Source organism: Phoca vitulina, unplaced genomic scaffold (assembly GCF_004348235.1).
Source record: "Phoca vitulina isolate PV1807 unplaced genomic scaffold, GSC_HSeal_1.0 scaffold1, whole genome shotgun sequence".
In the NCBI taxonomy this organism is placed as follows: domain Eukaryota; kingdom Metazoa; phylum Chordata; class Mammalia; order Carnivora; family Phocidae; genus Phoca; species Phoca vitulina.
The window spans coordinates 30,127,590-30,153,160 of record NW_022589704.1 but is presented as its reverse complement, the minus strand read 5'-3'; the positions used below and the strand labels follow the sequence as shown (position 1 = coordinate 30,153,160).

The window sequence follows — 25,571 nt, the reverse complement described above, 5'->3', positions numbered from 1 at the left end:
TTAGTCACTTGTCATATTTTTTTGGGTAATAGATCAAAGTATGACTCTTTATGCCAGAATTATCTCTATTCTGTTCTTCTCTTTAATTATATTTGAAGATCATTCTGCTCCTTGTTCTTTAAGTCTTAAAATGAGCAGTTTTTGTCTCGGCACACCATAAGCGCTCGCTCATCATCATTGTTAATATTATTACTGTCCTTTATCATGAAATTCTCAACTTTCCTGGTATGCCTGGGAACAAGGTGAGTCTAAGAGGAGTGTTGCTGTGGGCATATCTCACATGGTGTCTGTAAGCAGGAACCATGAGTTCCAAGCCTACCCTATGTACAATTAGAGGCATGTCATTCATTTTGTCATCTGTTTGGTCTTTCATTCAGCAAACACTCATTTGGCACCTACTGTGCTCTAGCTACTGTAGTAAGTTCTAGGGAAGATACAAAGATGATTAAGAAGTGGCCCCAGTCCAGAGAAAGTTGTATTCTAGTTCGAAGGGGATTGACACATACGGAAATAGATCGTTGCAATATAATGTAAACAGAAGAAAAAGAAATTTTTCTAACTCCGCTGGTCAGGAAGGATCTTCAAAAGGGAGCAGAAATTGGACTGGCTCTAGAGGGATTAGTAAATATTGACCAGATCTGGTAGAAAAATTGTTTTCCTTATGGTATAATTAGCATATACAAGGGTAAAGTGGGCTGAAACAGCATGGCATGTTGCGGAAGCTCTGAAGCATCCAGAACATGGAGTGTGGATGGGAAAGAAAGTAATAGGAATAGGAAATGTGTCTGGAAAGATGGTTAGAGCCATATTATGAAGGAAGAGGTTCCGTCTTATGTTCTTATATATTGATTGGTAGTAGCTGTCTGGAAATCTGTGCTAAGAAGAGTTCTGAAGTTATACTGAAATCATGGTGTCTACCCTGGGCTCCAGAGGATGAGTTGAAGATGTGTGCAATCGGCATTTATTTATATATTGGCTAATCCCATGGACACTGGGAGCCATCAAAGTGTCATAATTGGGGAATGAGCTGATAGTTTTGTATTTGGGGAAAAATAGCTTTGCCAGTTTGATGGCAGACAAAGAGGAAGATGATTAGACTATAAGACAAATTAAGATATGATTACAGTATTGAAAGATGGGAAGGGCCTGGGATAAGAGAGTGGCACTGGATACAGGAAAAAAAAAATAAGAAATAGCCAAAAACTTTAGCAGAGACCACAGAGGTGAGGCTTTCAAATACTTCAGGGAGGCCAATAGAAAGGAAAATAAAAAGAGGATTTAGGATATAGCCACTAAGAGGTCTTCAACTAATTTAGAGAGAACAATTTCAGTAGCTAGATAGGAGCAGAGGGAAATTGCAATGTGAGGAGAATTGATAAAGTGGTAAGAACTTAGCAAGCTTGGTGATAAAGAGAGCATTGTTGTTACAGGATGGAAGAGGTTGCAACTTTGAAGTTCCTTACATAATAGTACAGTTGACCCTTGAACAATACAGGAGTTAGGAGCACTGACCCCCACCTCCGCTTGTAGAAAACCTGCGTATAACTTTTAACTCCCTAAAAACTTAACTACTAATAGCCTACTGTTGACCAAGAAGCCTTACCAATAACATAAACAGTCAATTAACACATATTTTGTATTTTATATGTATTATATACTGTATTCTTACAATAAAGTAAGCTACAGGAAAAAAATGTTAGGACAATCAAAAAGAAGAGAAAATACATTTATAGTACTGTGCTGTATTTATAAAAAAAAAAAAAAGTCTGTGTATAAGTGGAACTGTGCAGCTCAAGCCAGTGTTGTTCAAGGGTCAACTGTGTTTCAGAGTTAAAAAGAGAATTCAGAGACCATCCAGAATAGCCTTTTCATATTATTAAAGAAACTGAGGCCCAGAGAAGTTTGAGTGACTTGCCCAACATCACATAGCATGGAGTAAGGACTTTATTCTAGATTCCTTTTATGTTATACAATCTTTTCCTTACACTACACCATTATATAGACCCATACTCTCATTTCCTAGTTAAGGGAACTAGTACCCAGATAGGTGGATTGGCATCCATTTGGCTCCCAACATGCGAATGGCAGGTTAAATCTTGGACTTTGGAATGAGGCTGACCTGGGTTCAGTCCTCTTCCAGACATTACTGCATGACTTTCAGTAAGTTGACTTTTCTGAGATGCCATTTTTCATCTTCATGCATATAATTCAATAAACATTTATTGAATCTACTGAGTGCCAGGACATGAGTTCAGTGCAGAGCTCATCGGGGAACAAGGAGGGAGATGGGTACCTTTCTCTGGAGCTTTCAGTCTACTGGAGGCTACAAAGATGCAAACAGGTAATGAGAACACAGTGCGAAAAGTGCTTTATATGGGAAGCATAGGGTGCCTGGTGCAGCTGGAGCTGGGGGTGGGAGGCACAGAGAATGGCATGGGGGTGAGAGAAAGCATGGTGTGTTAGTGGAACTATAAGAAGCTCAGTAAAATAGAAACCTGAGTGAGAGAGTAAATGGCCAGAAATAAAAATGGGAGAGTCCAAGAGCTGGGCAAAAAGCAGAAGATATAGCTTTGGCAGGCTTTGATGGGGAGTTTGGACTTTATCCTGAGATGTGGGGCAGGATTGGGGTTAAGGAAGGGCTCACTAATGTGACACATAATCCTGGCCTTCAGCCTACCATTAAATGGCCATTTATCCTCACCTCCTTATTTGCTAAAGGAGGATTATCATAATAGCCTTACATGTTATAATGGTCAAATACAATTTTGCATTTTTCATTTTTTGGTATCTCTATATAGAACAAATCTCTATCTGTCCATGTATCTCTGTGTCACAGAGACATGTCATATGTGTGGCCCACAGTGGCTTCCTAACAGAAGCAACTAATTTCTGCCTCTTAACTCCCTGCTTCTCGAGGCTTGGCCCTGAATCTGCAGCCTTTCTAAGAAAAAGCTGGCTTATAAAGGATTCCTCTGTAAATGATGGTGGCTAAAACCAATCCCTATCTCTATGACAGAATCATAGGACTGGATTCTCGTGGTGCTGGTTCTCCCAGGATTCAAATATGACAGCTACTTATGGTAGAATGTGCTCATTTGTCACTGCAACACCAGCAATTAAAGGGCTCCCACAGCATAAGAACATGAAGGCTTTAGAACAGTCCCAACTAGGGGGAATAGAAGGTGTGTGTAGCACTTGACATGGCTGCAGTTTTGCATTCACTCACATGATGACTTGACATTCTTTACTAGAGGTTGCCAAATATATTTGATCACATACCCTAACTGTGAAAATGCTTTCGGGTGTTAACTCCCCAAAATATATGCCTTTGATTGTAAGTGACATACACTTACTTACCTTACTCATGATATTATTTTATGCATTATAGATCATATTGTAAAATACAGAAGTTAATAAGAGAATGAGACTTTTTAAGCTGTGGTAATAGTTCTATTTTCTTTCTCCCCTCAAATGTGCACACAGCCCATTTTAGAGACCACTGGTTTCCACTTCAGGATCCACAGGGATAGGGACCTTGTATGCTTTTGTTCATCATTATCTCCTCAGTTCCTAGAGCAGTCCGTACTCAATAAATATTTTTGGAATGAACGAATGAATCATTTGACAGAATCTTAGAGCTGATTGAGACTTTAGGGGGTCGAGTCTCACATCCCATCCATCAGAGGCATCTTCTCCACAAAATCCCTCACAGGATGTCATTTAACCCGTGTTGGCATACTTACAGTGACAAGAATTCATGAGACATCCCTTTTTACTTTCAGATTATTCTAATTGGTACAGAGGTGCTCACTTTGTATCCACCCAAATGCTGTCTCCATGTAACATTTACTATAGATCCTGGATTGACCTACCTGGACACAGAATCTAAGCCTCATTAGTAGCCCTTCCTTTGGATATTTGAGGTGATTGCTACGATCACCTTCATTAACAAATGTTTACTGAACTCCAAATATGTACCGGGCTCTATGTTTAGACCTGGCCTTACAAAGATGAAGAAAACAAGCACATAACCTTGAGAAGTATAATCATTTATTTAGTATAAACTCCTCTAGCAGTCCTAGTCATTTAAATTATAACCCATACCTGTAGCCTTCTTGGTAGCCATATTCTGAATATGCTCAAGTCTATTGAGTTTATGATTGCCTTCTGTTGCATGGCATGGAGAACTGGACACCATATTTCAGATATAGTGTGAAAAAAAGGCATAGAAAATCAATGAGACTCTTGCAAATCTTTTGATCTTAATTTGTTATTAACGCTGCCTTAATTTTTATGTCAGCTGTCATCATTGATGTATACTGCACTTTTTAAGTAAAAGCTCTGTTCTGTTGCTATCAATTTTGAGTTACTATCAAGCCAAATATTCCCAAATATATTGTGCAAAATCCTGTATTTTTACAATTATCTCTTTAAACATAGGATATTCTCTTTATCCCAGTTAAATATTTGCTTGTTAGGTTTAGCCCATTGTTGTAGCCAATAAAGATATTTTAAAGTATTGGTTTTTGTCCTCTAATATATTAGCTATCCTTCCTAGGTTTATACCATCCTCATATTTAATCATTATGGACTCATCCATGCCATTGATAAGATCGTTGATTAATGTCAAGTATAATCCCTGCAACTCATCACTCAAGACCTCTATTAATCAACACTTTTTGGGATGTTCAGTTAACTATCAATCCAGTCTACTGTTATTTAGTGTGCATTCTCCAGTTCATCTGTGAACATTGTGGAAGACTTTGTCAAATACTTTAGTGATATTAAGGTACACTGTTTTTGTGAGAAACTCTTGATTTACCAATCTAGAAGAAAGGGAATTACTTGTTCTTGGTGAATCCTGTAGCCTTTTTCTCTTCCTGATATTCACAAATAATGTGTCCATTTAGACTTAATTATGCAAAATAAGACTTTCTGTGGTCCAGTATAATACTAGGCACTTAATATCTGCTTATCAAATACTTACTGACTTACATACTACAGCTGTGAAATTAAGGTGGCCAACAGCACACAGCTCCTCAGTATCCCTGTTAAGAAACCTTGATTCCCAGCAGGTATTCATCAATGTTTGTAGGAAACTTCCATTGAGTTGTATTCCACAGATCATACAAAGAAGTTTAGAAACTGTCCTTACCCTCCAGGAAGTCAGTCTAACAGAGAAAACTACCTCATAAACAAATAATTACAGTATAATGTGTTCCATTAGAATAGAGGTATATAAAAGACGTATTATAAAAATTATGAAATTGCATATGCATTTAATTTGGGAAAGACCAGAGACTGTGGATTAGTCTTTCTAAGTAGTTGGCTCAAATATATTAATTTTTCGAAGCCTCAGTTTCCTCACTGTAAAATGGGGACAAGAGTATACCCTATTTCCTATGGATTGTTTGTAGAATAAATGAAATTATCCCAGTGCCTGGTTCAATAAATATTGACTGTAACAATTTAAGAAGGTCATTAGACTATGTATTATTGGACAATATTATATATTATTGGGCTAAGTATTAAGAAAGTTATTGAACTAAATACAACTATTTGGGAAGGCTATTGATTATATTTAGCTTCTGACCCTTAAAATCATGGGTTTGGGAACCTGTTAGATTCTGTTTCATGGTCACATAGTTGATGGTTAATTCCTAATTCTAGCCCAAACTCTTGCTGGTATATTTCAATCATAAGAATTAGAAGGTAGAAACAGAAAAGAAAATGAGGGTTTAAAAGGCATGAAAACTAGAAAACAGTTCAGATTCTTTTATATCAATCATATCATCTATATATGTGAAAAGCACAGTTATTACACATTTACCTACTCTGTCGATTGCTTGTTAAAAACCATTCCTACCTCATTAGATGTCCCTAAGCTTGTCATCAGAACTAATGCTGTCTTCCTGCCCCTTGAATCTCCATTTAGTTCGGGCTCGAGCTCATGCACAGTCCATAGGATGAACTAGCCCAATTTTCTGTGAGTCCCAGTAGAGCTATCATTAACAATAGTGTGTCAAATCATACCCTATTTGGCTGTAAACAACCGAAATCCCAACCGATATATTTGTCTCACCCTTTTAAGAATTTAGGTGGTTTGGGCCTCATTAAGTGACCTCTTTTCATTTTTCTCCTCTGCTTTCCCCAGTAGTTAGACTGTTTTTTCATGTTACATCATGATTCCAAGAAACCTGTTGCAACTCTAGGCTTTGGGTCCACTTTCCAAGGAGAAAGGGATAAATATGCCAGTCAAGTCCATCCCTTTGAAAAAAATCTCACAGAAGACCCTAACAACTTCTCCCTGGCAAAAACTATATTTAAAAGTCTCTTCTAGGTGCAAGAGGGTATTGAGAAATAGTATTTCATCTTCACTAAACAAAGACAAGGGAGAAAGGAGTTGCAAGTAGCTTGTAGGGAATCATCCTATGGCATCCACCACAAATAGATTACCTCTAGATGACTTGTCTTCTTTTGTTTTCACTTCTATTAATAATGCAAAAGTTATAGATTAATGCTACATAGCACTCTGTTCAAATATATTACTAACTTCCTGTGGGAGGCTATCCTTATTATGTAGACCCTCTTTCATAGCTGAGACAGAAATATTTCAGTCTGAGTAACTTCTAATATCACTTAAGTAAAGCAGGTGGAGGACATACATTCTTAGTTTTAATGACCACTGAAAAGTATGTTTTGGAAAATTCTAAGATAAGGGTGATGAAGGATAGAAAAAGTGTTAATAGGAAAGCTTCCTAGCCACCTAGCTGTGTGAACAGCTGGGTGTGAAAATATCTTGTGCTATTTGGGCAATGCAGGATAATTGATACCTAGTTTCTTGATTTCAGAGATTTGGCACCTCATTGAGGCACGACTCTGTCATTCACTGTTCATGCCTCTGTTGGTATGTGTCCCCACTCTCTCTCTAGTGATTGTTCCTTTTATTTCTACTTCAGTTTAATGGCTTTCTGCTCTCACGTCTGACTCACAGTTTTGCTAGGCTGTGTGTAGGAAGTTTAACAGTGATGACTTGGAGATGTGTTTTTAGTTTCTACAAACAGAGCCAACGTGATCTCATTTCAGTTTGGGAATCCCAGTGATAAATGCCATTTCCATAGAGAGTTAAAATTCATCAGTTGAGCAAAGCAATCAGTTTTTTTTTTTCTTAGAACATATTACCATCAATTTTTAAGTGACTTTTAAACAATAATGAGAAATCTCTTAATGAAACCATCTCTATGACCAGATAAGTGCTAATAATAACTGATATACCATTAACTCTACTTTCTTCCATCCCCACTCTTTAAAACTTGATGTTCTCATTAATTTTTTTCTTTTCCATCTTCTGAGAGCCCTACTCTTGGGATTATGCTAGACTTGTGTCTGCCTAAGTTGTCAGCTTCCAGGGTGACAAATGTAGATAACCTTCTCCTCTATTATACATGAGCTAGACAAGGAGGGTTGGTACTTAGTGACCATCCATCTGCAAGACCTCCACCCCCTTGCCATCTTCAGCCCTACTGGTAATAAGTGGACATGTTTGAGGAGTGCTTGCCAAAGGATTACTCTGATTTCCTAAAGCTGTCATTTAAGAACTGACTGGACTGTTTTTCAAACAAATGACCTGATCCTTAAGGTATATTTATCTAACTTATCCAGTTTACAAAGAGGAGGTGGGAGGAAGTGTGCAGAATTTCTTTAGACATATAAATAACACAAAGAGAATAGAGCTGATATTTTGGAATATTAATGGTGGCATGCTCTAATAAGGGTAAGCCAAAGATGCTGTAGGAGCTCCTGACAGGGCACTGAATGCAGATCTGGGTGGTCAAACAAGGCTCTTTGAAGGAATATATATTCTGACCTAAAGAACAAGCAGAAATCAATTGTGCAAACAGAAGAGCATGTGCAAAGACCCAAAGAGAAAACATGGTGCATTTAGGGTAGTAATTGCATATATCAGAAGATCTGGAGTGTGGTACATAAATTAAGCCAGCTGGAGGCAAGAAATGAAGATCAACATAAGCCATATTCTTAAAGGCCATATCATCTAAGATAAAATAATTAGTGTCTAGCTCAAGAGCAGCAGGGAACCCTTGAAATGGGGCTTTAGAGAGGCAACAGAAATCCTGTAGAGTAGGTATCTATTAAAACTCGATGTTCTCATTATTTTTTTTTTCTTTTCCATCTTCTGAGAGCCCTACTCTTGGGATTATGCTAAACTTGTGTCTGCCTAAGTTGTCAGCTTCCAGGGTGACAAATGTAGATAACCTATGAGAAACTGGAAGCTCAGAAAAATTAAGAAACTTGCCTATGGTGCCACAAGTAATAAGTGATCAGAGCCAGGATTCCAACCCAGATATGACTCCAAAACCCATGCATGAGCTTCCACCTATGCTAGGTTTTTTTTCAAACTGCAGGTTGTAACCTGTAAGTACATCTTGAAAACAGTGTAGTGAGCTCAATCAACACTTTTTTAAGAAAATAAGGTAGAAAAGATCATTACCTAGATTATAATAAGAATTATTTAATAATTTTTAATAAGATTTTATGTGTATGTAAAACATACATATGTGCATATCTACAAAAGGTATACATGTAGCTGAGTACTGGGACATGATGCAAAATGCATTTGTCACTATAGATTACAGTAGAAAATGGTGGAAGCCACTAAACATGTGCAAAAAGCATGCGTGTTGCTCCTTACCTGCCAGACATCCTACTGTCCCTCATTCATTCATTCGTTCATTCATTCCATTAAAAGAATAGTAGATGCCTATCATGTGCAAAGCACCGTACTCAAGGCTATGGAGGTACAAGGACATATCAGAATCCTTGGGTTTTGACCAACTTCTCTGTAGTAGTGCTAGCTTTGTGTTGATCTACCACACTTACTCCAGGCCTCTTGTGACCTGTGGTTTGCATTAATCTATTAGGCTAAGCCACATACCTTTTCATTACACAGTCTTTGCCAATGTTAAAGATAGATTCCAAAGTGCCCTCTTTATAAGTTCTGTATTTAATGCAATGTGTAATCAGGAATAGGCCATTGTTAGGTCAATTGCTTTCCTATATTTATCTTTTCAAACAATAAATAATCAGTGGGATGAGAAAGGGCAGTAACAAATAGTTTGAATGTTAGTACTCATTAATATCCAACATCTTAAAGAGATGTTTTAATATTTATATGCTGTGGAATACCCTCCCCTCCGGAGAGCTGACTGAGGATTGATATAAACCCATCCAGAAATAGAATTCAAGAGACGTAATCTTACACAGACTTTTAATTAATCCTGAGCAAGCACTCTGGATTCCCTCAAACTTGGCCATTACTCAGCTCCTCACTTTCCAAATTGCTAAGATCTCTGAGCACAAAGCTAGGAGGAATACTCTCTTCAATGCAAATGCAGTGGATTTTCTATATCAGGGTCAGTAGGTGGTCTGGGCCTGAGCCATACCCGTCCTTAGAGCAAAGCCTGACTGGATATTCTTATGCCACTTTCTCTACTGATTTTCCCACCTTCCCACTGGCTTAGTTTCCTCACCTCTAAAGTGAGCATAAGCATAGTGCCTACATAAGACTGTTAGAAGAATTTGACTGTGTGTATGTATGTATATATATATATATATATATATATATATATATATATATACAGCATACTATGTACATATAAATACAAAAAGCAGCATCTGTCAGTTAAGCATCATTTAAGTTAATATTATCTATGTTAGTATCTATGTATTTTATATCATCCTAACATTAAGATTACTATTAATCACCTAGGAATGAATTGAAGTTGGGTAGAAAATTCTAAAATGTTCTTCTCCATTTAGTAGATTTTTTTTTAATTTGGTGGAACATTTCTTGCCAACATGACTTCATGTATTTTTTTTCCTTTTTTCATAACCCTATGCTTATAGTTATTATATATAGTCCTATTTTATATAGTTATAATTATTTTTAACTCTTTATTTTGAACTTTTTATAAAGTCACAAGAAGTTGCAAATATAGTACAGAGAAATCCTTGTACTCTTCACCAAGTTTTCTCCAATAGCTGCATCAATATAATTATAGTACAACATGAAAACCAATAATTTGACATTGGTACAGGTGTGTATAGTTCTATGCCAATTTTATCACACAGGTGACCACTGCTGCAATCAAGATACAGAACTATTTCATCACCACAAAGGTATTCCTCAAGCTATCCCCTTATACACATCTTTCTTTCCTCCATCCCCAATCCCTGGCAACCACTCATCTGTTTTCCATCTCTGTAATCCTGTTATTTCTAGAATACTCCCTAAATGGAATCAAGTAAATGGGTAACTATGTGACCGGTGAGATCGGCTTTTTTCACACAACATGATGACCTTGAGATCCACCCAAGCTATTGTAGGTATCAATAGTTCAGTCCTATTTATTGCTGAGTAATATTTCATGGTGTGGATTCAATCATTTACCTATTGAGTGACATATTAGTTGTTTCTGGTTTGGGGCTCTTACAGATAGAGCTGCTATAAATAATCATCTACAGATTTCTGTGTGAAGAGAAGCTTTGTTTATTCTTTTTCTATCTGTTAGGACTTTTATTTCCTTTTGTTGCCTTATGGCACTGGCTAGAATTTCCAGTACTATGTTGAACAGCAAAGGTGAGAGCAAGTATTCTTGATTTGTTCTTGATCTTAAGAGAAAAGCATTTGGTCTTTCCCCCATTGAGTATGATGTTGGCCATAGGTTTTTCTGTAGATGTATTTATCAAATTGAGGAAATTGTCCTAATTTCTAGTTTTCTAAGGGTTTTTATCATAAATGTATGTTGAGCCTTATCAAATGATTTTTCTGCTTCAACTGATATGATCATGTGATTGCTCTCTTCTAGCCTGTTAACATGTTGGATTACATTTATGGCTTTTCAGCCATTGAACCAGCCTTGCATCCTGGCATAAAACCTATTTGGTCATGGCATATAGTTCTTTTCATATCTTAATTTCATTTGCTAATATTTTGATAAGAATTTTTGCATCTGGGACACCTGGGTGGTTTAGTTGGTTAAGCATCTGCCTTCGGCTCAGGTCATGATCCCAGGGTCCTGGAATTGAGTCCCACATTGGGCTCCTTGCTCAGCAGGGAGCCTGCTTCTCCCTCTGCCTAATGCTCCCCACTGCTTGTGCTCTCTCTTGCTCTCACTCTCTCTCTCTCTGACAAATAAATAAATAAAAATCTTAAAAAAAATTGGGGGGGGGCGCCTGGGTGGCTCAGTCATTAAGTGTCCGCCTTCGGCTGAGATCATGATCCCAGGGTCCTCGGATCAAGCCCCCCGATCGGGCTCCATGCTCAGTGGGAGGCCTGCTTCTCCCTCTCCCACTCCCCCTGCTTGTGTTCCCTCTCTCACTATCTCTCTCTGTCAAATAAATAAATAAAATCTTAAAAATTTTTTTTTTTGCATCTACATTCATGAGAGATACTGGTCAGTAGTTTCATTTTGTTTTCTTTTGTTTTGTACTCTCATTGGCTTTGGTACCAGGGTTCACTGGCTTCATTGAATGTGAAGGGAAGTGTCACCTCTTCTTTTTCTGGAAGAAATTGTATATAACTAGTGTTACTTCTTCTTTAAACATTTGGTAGAATTCTCCAGAGAAACCATCTAGGCTTAGAGATTTCTTTTTTGGGACGTTTTTAATGATAAATTCGATGCCCTTAATAATTAGAAGATTATTCCTATAGACTATTCCTATACTATTGTGTGAATTGTGGTAGCTTTCACTTTTCTAGGAGTTGGTTCATTTAAGTTGTCAAATTTATGTGTGGAGTTGTTCATAGCATTTCCTTATTGTTCTCTTTTTTTTTTTTTTTAAAGATTTTTATTTATTTATTGAGAGAGAGAGTGATAGAGAGAGAGCATGAGAGGGTGGAGGGTCAGAGGGAGAAGCAGACTCCCTGCTGAGCAGGGAGCCCGATGCGGGACTCGATCCTGAGACTCCAGGATCATGACCTGAGCCGAAGGCAGTCGCTTAACCAACTGAGCCACCCAGGCGCCCTCCTTATTGTTCTCTTGATAGGATGTTCTCTTACTGAACTGCAGAGTCTGTTGTAATATCATCCTCTGTTTCATTCCTGATATTTGTAATTTGTCTCTTCTTTTTTTTTACTTTGTGAGTCTTGTTGGAGCTTTGTCAGTTTTATTGATTTTTTCAAAAACCAAGCTACTTTGTTTTATTAATTTTCTCTGTTTTTCTGTCTCCAATTTTATTGATTTCTGTTCTTTATTATTTCCTTTCTTCTGCTTGGCTTTATTGGGTTTTTTGTTTTGTTTTGTTTTGTTTCTTAAAGTAGGAGTTTAGATTTTATATTTGGGCCTTTCTTTTTTTCTAATGAAAGCATTTAATGCTATAAATTTCCCTCCTGCTCTGCTTTAGCTGTATCCTATATATTTGGTATGTTGTGCTTGCATTTCATTCAGTTCAATGTTTGTTTGTTTTTTAATTTTCCTTGAGACTTCTTTGATCCATGAATTATTTACAAGTGTGTTGTTTCATTTCCAAATGATGGGAGACTTTCCTATTATCTTTCTGTTGTTGACTTATAGTTTTATCCCATTTTGGTTAAAGTTAAAATAGCTTCCTATGATTGTGGATTTATTAATTTCTCCTTTTAGTCTTGTCAATTTTGGCTTTATATATTTTGCAGCTTGTTATTAGGTTCACAAAATTTAGGAATGTCATGAATTCCTGTGGGATTGACCCTTTTATCATCATGACTCATCTTACTTTATTCCCTAGTAATGACTAGTGCTTCAAAGTCTACTGTCTGATATTGTTATAGCTATACCATCTTTCTTTTGCTTAATTTTTAATTAATATATATTTTTCATCTCTTTACTTTCAACATTTCTGGATCCTTATATTTAAAGTGTGTCTTTTATAAGAGACCTATAATTAAATTTGGTTTTGTTTTGATATCCAGTCAAACAATCTGTGTTTTAATTGTAGTATTTAGTCTGTTTACATTTAATGATACTGCAGATATAATTTGGTTTAAACCTCTAACTTATTCTCCATTTTCTACTTTTCCACCCATTCTATGTTTATTTTTCTCTCCTTTCTTCTTTTTAAAGTGTATTAATCAAGAATTTTGTATGATTCAATTTTTTTTCTTTTTTTACCTCTGTGAGTTTGTTATGCAATCTTATATTCTCCTTTTAGGTACCTTTATTACTCAAAAGATTATAATATACATTCCTGATTTATTGTATTTCAAAATAAATTAGTACTTTTATCATTTCCTAAATAATACATAAAACTTGGAATACTTTACATTTAATCCCTCCTACTTTTTAGGCTATGTTTTCATATATTTTAAATATACATATGTTTTGAGCTGTAAAGTATACTATAATTATTGTTTTATATGATAACTATTTTTTTAAGATTTTATTTATTTATTTATTTGAGAGAGAGAGCAGAGGGAGGAGCAGAAGGGGAGGGAGAGGGAAAGAATCTTGAGCAAAGTCCAAGCTGAGTGCGGAGCCCGACATGGAGCTCAGTCTCATGACCCTGAGATCATGACCTCAACCGAAACCAAGAGTCAGACTCTCAACCTACTGAGCCACCCAGGTGCCCCACTATTTGTTTATTTTAACTGTTTCTATTTTTCTTTATTTCTTTCTGAATATCTTTGTTTCTGTCTGGAATATTATTCCTTTTATCCTTTATAATTTCCCTAGTATTTCTTGTAATGTAGCAAATCCTCTCCATTTTTATTTCTTTATAAATTTTTTTTTATTTTATCTTTATCTTTTTGAGAATATTTTCTCTGGGTATATAGTTATCAGATCTTTTCTTCTTTTAATATTTTAAAAATATCATTCCCTTATTTTCTGGCTTTCAGTGTTTTCACCAAAGTCTGTTGTTAGCTATTCCTTTGAAGATACTTTTTGTCTTCAGTTGCTTTAAAATTTTTTCTGTCTTTGGTTTTCAGCAGTTTCAGTGCAATGTGCCTATGTGTGTGCATATATGTATGTGTTGCTGTGTTTAAAACTGGGTAAGGGTTTGTAGAGCTTCTTAAATCTGTTTTTCATCAATTTTGGAAAATTCTCAGCCAATATCTCTTCAAATATTGTTTCTGTCCCATTTTCTCTCTTTTCTTTTGGTACTCGATGCAAAAATATTAGATCTTTTTGTACAGGTACCTGTCTCTTGCTTTCTTCTCCTCCTCCTTCTTCTTCTTCTTCTTTTCTTCTTCTCCTTCTTCATTTAACCTGTAATTCAGTTGGGTTATTTTTGAATGCTTTGTCTTCCAGTGTACTAACCTTGCCTTCAGCTGCATCCAGTCTTCTATTAAACCCATTTATTGAGCTCCTAATTTTAGTTATGGTGATTTTCAGTTTTAGTGTGTCCATTTGATTTACCTGAGATTATACTTCTATGATGAAATTCTCCATCTTCACATCTTTTTCTTGAACATATTAATTACAGTTATTTTGAGAACCATGTCTAATAATGTAAATATCTGGATTAGCTCTGAGTCTATTTAAATTGTTTGATTTCCACTTTGTTTTCAGTCCTTTGGTCCTATCTCCTGGTATGCATTGATTGAATGCTAGACATAGTACTTAAAAATTATAGAAATAAACTCAGGCTGATGTTATCTTTTTCCAGAGGATTTACTTTGCTTTCTGACAAGCAGATTAGGGTCATATTGATTTATTCTAGTCTTAGAGTTAGATGACTGGAAGCTGGGTTTTAGTTGTTATAAGAGATAGCCTATTTATAATTTATCCTTACTCCTGGAATGTAGCCTTTTTGTATTCCTAACTGTAAATCTGAGTTGTTTACTCAGACCCTTCTTTCTTAGCAGACCATGGACTCTAATTTCTGTCTTGCCAATCCTATGAGAATGTCAAAATCTCTTCTCAGTCTCCAAGTCTCTTAGCCTTTAAGTCTGCTCATTTTTTTTTTAGCATCTGATTCTGTATCATTTATGAATTAGCAAAAGACTTGCAGAGAAAAGTGCCACAGAATATTAGGCTCAATTCAATGTGCTTATCTACTTTTCAGAATCATTCTTGGTCCCTCAAGTTCTGGCTCCTTTAGTTCTCCAAAGTCTCCAAGCAGGTTTTGGGGTTGTTTTTTTTTTTTTTTTTTCCTCTCATCTCTGTCCAGCTATTCCTGTTCTACTCATGAAAGTGAGAATATGGCAGAGTCTCCCACCATTACCAAAAATAGAACTCCCTTATCCATTTTTAATGCTAAGAATTAATGTTATGGTAATGTAAATGTATAGTCAATAGACTTTGTTGCTAATGGGCTACAAGAACTAATATATATGAAAGCCACTTGTATGGGGCCTGGTATATAGTAGGCACTCATAAATGATTTTAGATTTAAATTTAAATATATACTGATTTTGGAGAAGAGATTGGTCATCAGCATTCAGTTTTTGTCATGTTGGTCTTTCTTGTTGATGCCCCACAGAACAGCAGTCATTCTCTGCTCTTGAGCATTGGTCTCACGAACCTTTACCTCGGTAGCATTTCCAAAGGTTCTCTCTCCTCCCATGCTCTCCCTCAGAGACCCTGTAGGCCATCCTCACCATTTTGGTGACCACATTTAGCAAGAGGGAGGACAGGTTTGTCTTCTCCTGCAATTCATGCCTTGGTGTTCTTCCACAAAGAATAGCTAATCGGGCAGCGCTCCACTCCTACCACAGCTTCTCCCTGCTGCAGCTTTGTTCCTGCCTTGTTCTTTCAGCAGTGAGGCCAATGTTGGTGAAAGCTGGCAAGCGTCTTAAAAACTGGTTTATCTGGGTACTTATGTGAGTGAAAACTAAGAAATGCCAAGAGAAAGAAGCAGAACTAGATCTAAGTGTCCTAGAAATTTGGGACATTATAGTACCAAAAGGCTTATGTGTGCTTAATTCCAGTCTTGAGTCTGGAAAACGACTTTCACAAGTGTATGTGATTTCCGAGTCTCAAAACTAATTCACTGGAAAACAAGAAATGTAAAACAGTAGACCTCAGTAGTAATTTTCAGATCATTTCAGTCTACATGCGGTTTTGAAGAGGCTCAATTCATAAATTTCCTTTTGGGTCATTTTTTTTCTGTGAGAGAATTTCTCCAAACTTAGCTATTTCAAATAAAGTATGCCTAGAGTCTGTTCAGATGTGAGTTTTAGGCTCTAGAAGCAAAATATTTATGAGGATTTTCAAGACTAAGGATGATGACAGTGATGATGATGGTGATGGTAGCTCATAATAGTATTTATTTAACACCTAATATATGCTCAGTGTTAAGACATTTTACATATATTGTGTTGCCTCTTGAGCAGTATTTAACTGTCTGTTTATTACTTCTCTTGAAATTATTATCTTTCTCCTCATGTTTTCAAAGCATAGAATTTGAAGTTGGGTATAAATCCTAGGTGTATGTCTTAATTCTACCACTCTGTGGTCCTTGGCCACAGTATGTTAACATCTTTGAGCCTCTCTTCACCTCTAGGGTGAAAATGATTCCATGTCTCATAGGATAATTGGACACTTGAAGAGTTAATGTGTGTCATGCCTGCAGCATGGCCTCAAATTGAGTGTTCAAATTTTGGTCATTTTTTTCTTATTTTTCTACCACTATTGGTTAAGATGCCCTCTCTTTCACTAGATCAGTCAGGTGAAAAAGTAGAGAATAGAAATATCTAAAAATACAAGAAAAGGGGAATCCAGGAACCACTGAAGATGTGTCCTGAACCAGTTTAGCTCCCAGGCCAGGGCTTAGGAAACATGATTCTTTAACACTCATGTGAGTTCCATAAAATTTACTGTTTAATAATCCCCATTCAGCTTTTCTGCACTACCTGGGGAGGGGTCCCTACGGTGTTGTTTTGCATTCCCATCGTAACTTAAAGGGAAACTTTCACAATGTCCAGAGCCCTTGATCCCCTGCAAATGAAGAAGGAGGATGTTTTCAAATTCCTTGCAGCAGGAACCCACTTAGGTGGTACCAGCCTTGACTTCCAAATGGAACAGTACATCTACAAAAGGAAGAGTGATGGTATCTACATCATAAATCTGAAGAGAACCTGGGAGAAGCTTCTGCTGGCAGCTCGTGCCATTGTTGCCATTGAAAAGTCAGCTGATGTCAGGGTCATATCATCCAGGAATACTGGCCAGCGAGCTGTGCTGAAGTTTGCTGCTGCTACTGGAACCACTCCTATTGCTGGAAGCTTCACTTAACCCGATCAAGGCAGAGATCTGGGAGCCGAGACTTCTGGTGGCTACTGATCCCAGGGCTGATCACCGGCCTCTCACAGAGGCATCTTACATTAACCTGCCTACCACCGCTCCGTGTAACACAGACTCTCCCCTGCACTATATGGGCCTTGCAACAAAGGAGCTCACTCAGTGGGTCTGCTGTGGTAGATGCTGGCCAGGGAAGTTCTGCGCATGCGTGGCACCATTTCCCATGAGCACCCATGGGAGGTCATGCCTGATCTGTACTTCTACAGGGTCCCGAAGAGATTGAAAAGGAAGAGCAGGCCGCTGCTGAAAATGCTGTGACCAAGGAGGAATTTCAGCATGAATGGACGGCTCCAGCTCCTAGATTCACTGCTATTCAACCTGAGGTCGCAGACTGGTCTGAAGGCAAGCAGGGGCCCTCGGTGCCTCTTCAGCAGTTCCCTCCTGAGGACTGGAGCGCTCAGCCGGCCACTGAAGACTGGTCCGCAGCTCCTGCTGCTCAGGCCACTGAATGGATAGGAACAACTACCGAGTGGTCTTAAGCTGCTCTTCCACAAAGGCAAACAAAATGGAACTAAGGTTGATGGGAAATAAGCAGTTTCTAAAAAAAAAGAAAAAAATCCCCATTCATTCAACAAATATTTATTGAGTAAGATTTGGACGAAGGAAGTCCTTACTGTCATGGAACTTAAGATAGACTGGCAGAGACAAATATTAAATAATTATAACCACTCCTTAATTATAAGTACTACTAAGGAGAGGCACAGTGTGCTATAAACATATTTGACATTGTGAAGGATCAAGAAAGGATTAACTGAGAAAGGGACATTTAAGTTGAGACAAGAAGAGTGAGTAGTTAAGAGGAGTTTGGTGGTAAAAGGGGAATGAAAGGCATTTCAGACAAAAGAGCAGCAGGGGGAGAAAATCCTGATGTGGAAAGGAGCTTGGCTTATGTGAAGAAGTGAAAGAAGTTCCTCTTACTGACACCAGGTAGAGAACAAAGAGGTTTAGTAATCGGATGCATTCATCAGTCTGCATGGTACCTTTCCTTCGTTGGACCAAGAGGTATGCCCTAGCACAGATCACAACATAGAAAATGTTTCCATTTTTTCCACCACATCTGAGGGTGCCCATCACTCTCAGCTTACTCAGGGACATGCATCCTCACTCCCAGAGACCTAACCCATTTCCCACATATCACTCACTCTCAGGGCTATGAGATCCCTTATTAATCTGATACATGCATGCTTCTGCAGCTAAAGATCAACTTTGAAGCATCCAAGGTAATGGTTCTCAAACTTGAGCTTGTGGAATCACCTGGAAGACTTGTTGAACCACAGAGTTTCTGATTTAGTAGGTCTGAGACAGAGCACTGAAATTGACATTTCTAACAAGCTGCCTGGGGCAGTGATGCTGCTAGCTGGCTTCCATACCAGGTTAAGTCACTAGGTTAGGGTGTCGTCCTTCTTTCCACAATTTGCCAGTCACCTTTGGTTCCTTAACTCAAAGGAAAATTGCTCAGGGAGTTTTTGAAGTGAACATACTAAAATCAAAACTAAACTCTGAGGGTGACTACTACATCTGCCTAATGGGACTATACCTTTTTGTGAGCAAGACCGACCTGAAAGAACTGCATTCCCAGAGCTTAGCACAGAGTAGGTACCCAAGACACGATTGTTCAATGAATCAGTGAAGGAATCACAGAATGGATGTAGCTTAGCGGATTTTATACATTAGTCTTTGGAAAGCTCTCATGATTCCTTGCAGCCTGAAAGGTCTTCTAGGAGGATAAACTGTCATTCTCTTGGAATCCAGCCTCAGAAATTGCAGAGTCAAGATATGCTTGTATTTTAAGTACTTACTTGGATTAAAAACTGAATTGCTAACAGGATTACAAAATGCCAAGTTTGCTGAGACTCAAATTGTTTATGCACATGTTTGGTTCTAAGTTCTTTCGTCAATCAGTACATTTCTGTTTCTAATTACAGTCAATGTTTTTTTTTTTTTTTTGACACCTGCACATGAATTCTCAGTCAAAACCAGCTTCAGTAATTTGCACAGGTATAATATAACTAAAATGAGGCTCGTAACCACCGATGTGTCACCTACACTACGTGTCTAATGAATTCAGAGGTGTTGTACCTCAGTTCACATTGTGATTCAGAAAACGGTCTGCTATTTTTCCCATTTTCACTCCCACAGTGTTGTAAAACATTTTTAATGAACACTCTTAACAATTTTCCTCATTCCAGGAGCATGGAGTTTTAGTAGATGATGCAACATAATTCTCATTTGTGATTCCTTATTTATGCCTGTCCTTGGAATCTCTGTATTTGAATACTAGAAAAAGAAAAATGCCCAAGATTACCATAATTCTCCAAAATGTAATGTCTGTTACTGCCACCAGTCAAATCAGTTACAGACTCATAGTCTAGTGCCTGAAGTTTGGAGGTGGTTTTGATGGGGGCTAGCCATCAAATCTCAGATAGGGACCAGGCACTGACTCACAGGTCAAAGCCTTCCATGTGCTGTGATGAACTATCCTGAACAATTCTGCACCCAGTTTTTAACTTGGTCCCTGACCCTGGCTGACACCTGTAAAATTGCAAGTAATTTCTCTGTGGGCTCTAATAATCAGAGGCCTAGTTAGAGAAGAAGTCATTTCAGCATCAGCTGACAATTATTTTTTTGCCCTGAATATCCTTCCCTGCCCTCTTATTTGGTTTGAACTGACTCACCTAATTGGGGTCAACCACTGAAAAAGGATGTGCTGCTGGATTCGTTTCTGAATGCCCCATGCTAAAGCATGTCTTGGGGATGACATCTCTTATTTTTCCTAAAACATAAAAATTGGAGAATTTGAACAATGGATGCAAAATATCATTGCAAGGGTGTAGTCAATAAGGAGAACTAAACTGAAATGGGAAGGTTCTCACACCTGCATCACCTTTGGGCATCCAGAGTAGTCGGGGCCTGGCCAGACACTGCCTCCGGGCGTTTCAAAAGGCAGAATGATGTCAGTGTTAACATTTCACTGCACATTAATTCTTTTAAAAAAAAAACAAAACAAAAAACCCTGTCATTTAATTTAAGTGCTTATATGCATATGGTTAATTAAGAAGCCAAAATTGGCTATAAGCTTGGTGAGCTCTAAGAACAGGGAGAGAGAGATCATTATGCTTCTGCTCATGGTTTAGCTATTTGTGAACCAGCTGATAATGTGCAAAATTAAGATTTCGTAAGTGGCATTTTAAATGAATGGTTAATGGCTGAAGATTAATTAAACAGTCAGAGTTGCTGAAGAAAAGCTGTTAAAAAATTATGTTTATAGGCCAGTCACTTGCATGCTGAACTGCAATCCTGATAGATTGTGGCCTTTCTGTTTACCAAGAGAGCATTTTAACAAAGCAGGCCTCCTGAAGTAGGGGAACCCACCCCTCTCACACACCATGCAGCCACGCAGTGGCCTCAGGGATGTTCCTTTGGAATAAAAGCTGCCAAGATGGAAAGCAGACTAGAAAAGTGTTATATTGAGGGATATTCATCTAAAACCTTCATCCCAGGTAGCCAGGCATATTTTATTTTTCTACGCGTTGCAAGCTCTGAGTTAGAGTAGGCAGAACCCATGGGGTTTTTAAGAAGCTACTCTAATTCTGTAAGAGAGGCAAAGAATTGCAGGATATTGTTTTCAACCTGGAGTGGATACTTCTTTAAGTCTGAAACTGCTAGCCCTCTTGGAGGTTAAAAAAAAAAAAAATGCATTTTGTACCTCTCACTCTACCATGGGTTCTTTGGGGAAAGGTTTACTTTGTGCATGGGAGGCATTGGAAAAAATATTTTTTTAATTCATTTGTCATAGCTCAACTCAATAAATATTGAATAAATGAATAAATGAATGAGCTACCTCAAAGTTGTGTGTGGGAGAATGTCAAAGGTTTTTTTTAAATGCCTTCCCATCTGTGCAATTAAATGTTCACCCTCCTCGACTTCTGCACCAGGTATCTGTGTGTGCCTATGCAGAGACAGTGTCCCAGCGTCAGGGACCATGTCGTCTAGTAGAGAAGACACAGGCATGGCAACAAATAAATCACAGCCATGCTAAATACAGTCAGAGGGGTCAAGGAGGGGAGTTAGGAGTCTAGGCAATGGCGGGTGGGGGGTGCGCAGTCAGGAGTGTATTTTCCTATAAATTGGAAAGGAAATTACTTCTACCTATTTTGTAAAAACACTAACATCAAAATGTAATTTTTCTTTTTGAGTTGACTCGTTTCAATCCCCTGCTCCCAGGCAGAAGACCCACATCATGCAGGCCAGACAGTTGTGTCTCCTGTTTAAATGTTCCCTAGAGAAGGAAATCCTGCAGCCTCCCTGGGTATCCTGTTCCCAGTGTTTAATCACCCTTCCAATCAAGAAGTTAATCCTATTTCCTCTTCTCCAGCCTTCTTTGGCTTGGTGGACCCTGTAAAACACCCAGGAGACTCCTTGAAAGCCTTGAGAAGTTAATTAGTCAACCCTGGGCTGCTTGAGGTTCAGCGGTGCACCTTGTCGCGATGAGGCTGTGTACGTGACCATTGCCATGGTATGATTTTGTTAGATCGCTAAGAAGTCAGAATCGTTTTCCTCCTGGTCTAAAGACAAGGAGAGCCACTGGACATTTTAGCATGTTTGAAAGAAGCTGTTTTATTACGTTTTCAGCTACCTATTGAGTTAGACACCACTGAAGCTTGGCCTCGTGTCCTATAACTCAGAAACTGAATGGTATATGTTGATAAGTAATAAAACTAAGGATGATTAATAACAGCCAACACTAAACATTACTGAGAATTTGCTATGGCTGGACGCTGTACTGATTGCTTTGCATGGATCATTTCACATCCTGACCACTTGACAGGGTGGTACTACTACTGTCCCCAAGGTACAAATGAGGAGCCCAAGTTGCCGAGAAGTTGAGGGACTGGCCTGATGTCATCAGGGATGGGCCAGGATTTATACCTAGTTATAGGTATATGAGCCCAGAGCCTAGACACTTAACCACCGTGCTATGTTGACCACTCTATTCATTTTTAGAAATTATTTTCTTTCCCCAGAGTTCTGTCTCATTCTGGACTCTTTTTTTCTCCCATGTGTCTGAGGTCCATCTCTATAAACTTTGCTTGTGGAAGGTAATAGCACTGCTGAATAATAGTCCCCAGGCCAGCCACAGTCCTCGCTGCAATTATGGGCAGTTGAGTGGCAAGTCCCTTCCCCTTGAAAAAAAAAAAAAAGGCAGTAGTGGTTTGCTTTAGAAAAACTGATAATTCAAAGCTTTTCCATTCCGGTGAAAATCGAATTGATGCAAAAGAAAGAAAACAGGTACTTCTGGGAGAAAACCTGTGCTGTTGAAAGGACAGGGTAAAAACTGTGTTCACAGACGCCAGAAGCATCCGGGGAGCAGTGATGTCCAATAATTGTGGCTAAAAGCTGCATTAATTGACCAGCGACGGGTTGGAAGCTACCTCCAGCCAGGATCCCTAACTCGCTGGTGCTCTTTTCATAAGCAGAGTAAGAAGGGGGAGGTCACCTTCCATGGGGTTTTCCAGACAGAAAGGAAGCAGCTGTGACCGAGAAGCCTGTTTCTACAAAGGAAGAGCTTGGCTTTTCAAACCACTGCATTCAGATCACCAGGGGGTCTTGTTAAAATGCAGATTTTGATTCCAGTGGGCCAAGGTGGGCCTGAGGTTCTGCATTTCTAACAAGTTCCCCCGGTGACGGTGAGGCTCACCCTGCTGGTCCCGGGGAACCACACTGTGATTAGCTGGGGTGCGGACTAGAATAAGGCAGTGCTTAATTGGTATTGATTTTTTAAATCCTGTAAAATAAATATGTGGCAAATCTCTTGAAAACCTTCTGAAGTTTCTTGAAAACCTTCTGAAGTTTCAGCTGTCCTCATACCTGTGAGTTGGCCGAGAAAGCTCATTCCTTTACAGGCCAGAATATTCCTTGTTCAGCTTCCGTTTCTTGGAAGGGAGAGTATGGCTTTCTGTTTGTGTACTGGTATCATAAATGCAGCCCTCGGCCTCAGTGTCCACGTGTTGACCTCTTGCTGGACTCCAAGAAGCCTCTCGAACCTTAGCAACATGCTCTGTCTCCAGTTGTGAATAGGCATAAATTTGAATTTCTTTCCTCAAGTGCTGTTACAAACCTGCCCAGAAAAGTTTTACCACTATAAATAAGTAATCCATTGTTCCCACCACACCCCATTCAATTAAGAGTCTCCAGGGCTCTGCTTATTCCATCATTTGATTTAAAGGTAGTTATATTACAATTATGTATTATTTGTGGACTGGTAACATTTATAACTAAATTCTATCTTAACTCCTCTGATAAAGGATATCATCCTCATTGACCTGCACCCTGAACAAACACAAAAGTTTCTAGAGTATGTCCTTTTGGATGTTTTGTTCAAATGCCAGTATTTTAGATTAAATTATGTATTCCTTTTTTTGAACAACAACAACAAAAGTTGACACCACTAGAACCATTTATAACAGTGAAGAGAGAAAACAAGAATTTTTTTTCTGGGGGTTGGGTTGCATTTCAGTGTATTTATTAATTATGGAAAATGCCACTGAATCATAATAAATGGGAAGATGTTCTCAATTAATGAGACTTTCTTCTCTATGTGGGAAACAGTCAAATCAAGAATAGAATCCCTAAGCCCAACCTGATGTCAGGACAGTGGGGCTGCTTGACCTTAGTTTAGAGCAGCTCTGTCCAACAGAAATATAATGTTAACCACATATTTAATTTTAAATTTTTAGTAGCCTCATTTAAAAAAGTAAAATTAATTTTATAATATATTTTATTTAACCAAATATATGCAAAATATAATTTCAACACGTGTCCAAAACAGTTATTATAGAGCTATTTTACACTCCTTTTGTCATACCAAGTCTTCAACATCTGGTGTGTATTTTACACTTTACAGCCCTTCTTAGTTTGGACTAGTGCATTTCAAGTGTTCAATAGCCACCTGTGACTATTGGCTGCCATATTGGACATGCCAGAATCCCTTCAGCATACTTTCAGTGGTGGCTGATGCTTCAGTTTGAAGTTTTCCAGATATGGAGTCCAGGGTAATGGGCAGACCCTCTCATTTAAGGCTAGCTCCCGTGGCAGAAAACTTTTGCTTGTGTTAAACCCCGACGTGCTGCTAGGTAAGGACCACTTCCCCTTCTTTCACAGAGTTTACAGGCTAGAGTAAGAAAAAGACATGGAAACAATACATTTCCATTCCCAGGGAACAGACAAATCTGCAGCTCTACCTTAAGAGGTACCCCAACTTAAGTGTCAGCTGCTATGCAGTGAGGTAACCTCAAAATGGGCTGAGCTAGACAAGGCGCAAGTCTAATCATATCCCAGATCTGTCCTTGTTTTGCCTGGAAGGAAGACAGAACCAGTGATCTAGTTCAGCCTACAAGGCTCTACCTGAGACAGAAGAATGGAGCCTGGCCTTCAGACAGGAGTACAGGTAGTCCCCGCGCGTAAAGGTTTGTCAGCAGCTAACTCAGGCAGAAGGTAACTAATTACAACAGTATAACACCCATGCGATTCTCATTTAACTGCAATCCTTCCTCCCTCACCAGTGGTATTCATTCTAGCCAGGAATAGTGAAGAAAGTGCTTTAGAGCCGAACATTCTCTTTCCTTGGGTTTAACTCTTATTCTTGTTAAACTGATCATCCTTTCGAGATGTCATGTCTCTAGGATTTCATAATGACAGACTTGGTCTTCACTTAATTAATACCCACTTTTAATTACAAGCCTTTCTTGCCTACTGTTGCTGCAATTTTGTGACTATGACACGTCAACATAGAGCACCATTATTTACCTACTTGCTCAAGCTAGAAATCTAGGGTTCTTTCTTGAGGCTTCCATCTCCCTTAGCCCCACACCCAGACTCTTTCCCAGGAAGATCCATGAGAATGGATCTCTGGTAGCCAATGGTAGCTTTGGTTGTCATGTCTGTACTCTGCATTTCCCCAGTGAGAAAATGCTGTGGGGCCCAACATTCTTACAAACTTCTCTTGATCCATTGTGCTTTCCCTTTGACATCCTGCTCTAAACTGGACAAGGCTCAATCTGGGATGCTATAGTGGCTGAACTAGGGAACATTTTCTTCTGCCCCCGACATGCATTGCCTTCTACAAACACCTCTCAAAATACAACTCTCTATTTGACACTTTTCTTGTCCCTATCCTCCCAACTTTCTAAGGCCCCCAGCCTTAGTTGGTTGACCCAAGACCATTGCTCTAATTGACCATAGTGCCATTTCTCTCTGTACCTGTTTGTATTGTTT

The 25,571-nt window shown here is 38.5% G+C and overlaps 1 protein-coding gene and 1 pseudogene across 1 annotated transcript in view; both read left to right on the top strand.

The window, feature by feature from the left end:
• Positions 1 to 25,571, top strand: part of PARD3B (par-3 family cell polarity regulator beta) — a 999,887-nt gene that overhangs the window by 846,131 nt on the left and 128,185 nt on the right. The window lies entirely within an intron of this gene.
• On the top strand, positions 16,916 to 17,776 carry LOC116632203 (annotated as a pseudogene).